Source organism: Arachis ipaensis, chromosome B6 (assembly GCF_059453495.1).
Source record: "Arachis ipaensis isolate K30076 ecotype BB chromosome B6, ASM5945349v1, whole genome shotgun sequence".
In the NCBI taxonomy this organism is placed as follows: Eukaryota; Viridiplantae; Streptophyta; class Magnoliopsida; order Fabales; family Fabaceae; genus Arachis; species Arachis ipaensis.
In genome coordinates this window covers 60,982,723-60,986,407 of record NC_142441.1, presented here as the reverse complement: position 1 = coordinate 60,986,407, position 3,685 = coordinate 60,982,723, and the positions used below count along the sequence as shown (strand labels likewise).

General features: G+C 39.2%; 1 non-coding gene across 1 annotated transcript; it reads left to right on the top strand.

Moving 5' to 3' along the window:
- Positions 1 to 2,389: 2,389 nt before the first annotated feature.
- On the top strand, positions 2,390 to 2,497 carry LOC148555786 (small nucleolar RNA R71). Its single transcript, XR_015886868.1, has one exon. It is a non-coding gene; the product is annotated as a small nucleolar RNA R71 (small nucleolar RNA).
- The last annotated feature ends 1,188 nt before the right edge of the window (positions 2,498 to 3,685 follow it).

Below are 3,685 nucleotides of genomic sequence, written 5' to 3'. Positions count from 1 at the left end.
GGGAGAGAGGTGTGTATTCGGCCAAGGGGAAGAAGAGAGGGTTGTGTTGTGTGAAAATGAACAAGGAATGAGGGGTTTATATAGGAATGAGGAGAGGTTTAAGGTTCGGCCATTAGGGTTGTGTTTAGAAGGGAAAAGAATTTGAATTTTGGAGGTAGGTGGGGTTTATGGGGAAGAGAGGATGGATGTAAGTGGTGAAGAGGTGATGGGAAAGAGTGATTGAGGTGATTGGTGAAGAGTATTTGGGGAAGAGGGTTATGAAAAGGTGTGAAGAAGAGAGAAGAAGATGTAGGGATCCTGTGGGGTCCACAGATCCTGAGGGATCCTGTGGGGTCCACAGATCAAGTGGGGTCAAGGACTTAACATCCCTACTCCAATTAGGCGTGTAAAACGCCCTTGCTGTGCAATCCTGGCATTTAACGCCAGATTGCTGCTTGTTTCTGGCATTAAACACCCAAATGTAGCCTGTTTCTGGCGTTTAACACCAGGCAGATGCTTGTTTCTGGCGTTAAACGCCAGACAGATGCTTGTTTCTGGCGTTTAAATGCCAGACTGCTCTCCTCCAGGGTGTGCTATTTTTAATGCTATTTTTCATTATGTTTTTGATTTTTCAGTAGTTTTTGTAACTCCACATGATCATCAACCTAATAAAACACGAAATAACACAAGGAAAATAAAATAGATATAATTAAATAACATTGGGTTGCCTCCCAATAAACGCTTCTTTAACATCAATAGCTTGGCAGTGAGCTCTCATGGAGCCTCACAGATGTTCAGAGCATTGTTGGAACCTCCCAACACCAAACTTAGAGTTTGACTGTGGGGGCTTTGGTTGACTCTGCAATGAGAGAAGCTTTTCATGCTTCCTTTCCATGGTTATAGAGAGAGATCCTTGAGTTTTAAACACAAGGTTGTCCTCGTTCAGTTGAAGGACTAGTTCTCCTCTGTCCACATCAATCACAACTCTTGCTGTGGCTAGGAAGGGTCTTCCAAGGATGATGGATTCATCCTCTTCCTTCCTACTGTCTAGGATTATGAAATCAGCAGGGATGTAATGGCCTTCAACCTTTACTAACACTTCCTCTACTTGTCCATAAGCCTGTTTTCTTGAGTTGTCTGCCATCTCTAATGAGATTCTGGCAGCTTGCACCTCAAAGATCCCAAGTTTCTCCATTACAGAGAGTGGCATTAAGTTTATTCCTGACCCTAGGTCACACAGAGCCTTCTCAAAGGTCATGGTGCCTATGGTACAGGGTATTAAGAATTTGCCAGGATCCTGTTTCTTTTGAGGTAATTTCTGCCTATCCAATGCATTCAGTTCATTGGTGAGCAAGGGAGGTTCATCTTCCCGAGTCTCATCACCAAATAATTTGGCATTCAGCTTCATGATTGCACCAAGGTACTTAGCAACTTGCTCTTCAGTAATTTCTTCATCCTTTTCAGAGGACGAATACTCATCAAAGCTCATGAAGGGCAGAAGGAGGTTCAACGAAATCTCTATGGTCTCTAATTGAGCCTCAGATTCCTTTGGTTCCTCGAAGGGAAACTTCTTATTGGTCACTGGACATCTAAGGAGGTCTTCCTCACTAGGATTCACGTCCTCCTCCTCCCTTGTGGGTTCGGCCATGATGGTTAAATCAATGACCTTGCACTCTCTTTTTGGATTTTCTTCTGTATTGCTTGGGAGAGTACTAGGAGGAGTTTCAGTGACTCTTTTACTCAGCTGGCCCACTTGTGCCTCCAAATTTCTAATGGAGGACCTTGTTTCATTCATGAAACTTACAGTGGCCTTAGATAGATCAGAGACTATATTTGCTAAACTAGATGGATTCTGCTCTGAATTCTCTGTCTGTTACTGAGTGGATGATAGAAAAGGCTTGCTATTGCTAAACCTATTTCTTCCACCATTATTAAAGCCTTGTTGAGGCTTTTGTTGATCCTTCCACGAGAAATTTGGATGATTTCTCCATGAGGGATTATAGGTGTTTCCATAGCGTTCACCCATGTAATTCACCTCTGCTATTGCAGGGTTCTCAGGATCATAAGCTTCTTCTTCAGAAGATGCCTCTTTAGTACTGTTGGATGATTCCTTCAATCCATTTAGACTCTGAGAGATCATATTGACTTGCTGAGTCAATATTTTATTTTGAGCCAGTATGGCATTCAGAGTATCAATTTCAAGAACTCCCTTCCTCTGAGGCGTCCCATTACTCACAGGATTCCTTTCAGAAGTGTACATGAACTGGTTATTTGCAACCATGTCAATGAGCTCTTGAGCTTCTGTAGGCATTTTCTTTAGGTGAATGGATCCACCTGTAGAATGGTCCAATGACATCTTCGATAATTCAAACAGACCATCATAGAATATATCCAGGATGGTCCATTCTGAAAGCATATCAGAAGGACACTTTTTGGTCAGTTTCTTGTATCTCTCCCAAGCTTCATAGAGGGAATCACCTTCCTTCTGTCTGAAGGTTTGAACATCCACTCTAAGCTTGCTATGCTTTTGAGGAGGAAAGAACTTGGCTAAGAAAGCCGTGACCAGCTTATCCCAAGAGTTCAGGATGTCCTTAGGTTGAGAGTCCAACCATATTCTAGCTCTGTCTCTTACAGCAAATGGGAAAAGCATAAGCCTGTAGACCTCGGGATCAACCTCATTGGTCTTAACAGTATCACAGATCTGCAAGAATTCAGTTAAGAACTGAAAGGGATCTTCGGATGGAAGTCCATAAAATTTGCAATTCTGTTGCATCAGAGAAACTAATTGAGGTTTCAGCTCAAAATTGTTTGCTCCAATGGCAGGGATTGAGATGCTTCTTCCATGTAAATTGGAATTAGGTGCAGTAAAGTCACCAAGCATCTTCCTTGCATTGTTATTATTTTCGGCCATGTCTCCTTCTTTTTCGAAAATTTCTGTCAGATTTTCTCCAGAGAGTTGTGCTTTAGCTTCCCCTAGCTTCCTCTTCAGAGTCCTTTCAGGTTCAGGGTTAGCTTCAACAAGAATGTTTTTATCCTTGTTCCTGCTCATATGAAAAAGAAAAAAATAGAAAAGAAGAGGAATCCTCTATGTCACAGTATAGAGATTCCTTATGTAAGTATAAGAAGAGAATAATGGAGGAAGGAAGAGATAAGAATCCAAACACAAGGGAGAGGAATGAATTCGAATTCTTGGGTGAAAGAAGGGTGTTAGTAGATGAATAAATAATTAGAAAGAGATGAGGAGAAGAAAAATTCGAAAATTAAATAAATTAAAATAAAAGTATTTTTGTTTTTAAATTGAATTTAAAATAAAAAATTAAAATTAAAGTTCGAAAATTAAGAAAGGAAAATTGAATCAAATTAAATTAAATAAAAAACAATTAGTTAATTTAAAAAGGAATTTTGAAAAAGAGGGAAGGGATTTTCGAAAATTAGAGAGAGAGAGTTAGTTAGGTAGTTTTGAAAAAGATAAGAATCAAACAAAAGGTTAAGTGGTTGATTGAAAAAGATTTGAAAATCAATTTTTGAAAAGATAAGAAGTTAGAAAAGAAGTTGGAAAAGATTTTGAAATTGATTTTGAAAAAGATGTGATTGACATTTATTTTGAAAAAGATTTGGAAAGGAAATTTAAAAAGATTTGATTTTTGAAATCAAAGTTGATTACTTGACGAACAAGAAACTAAAAAGGTATTATTCTAGAGTTTAA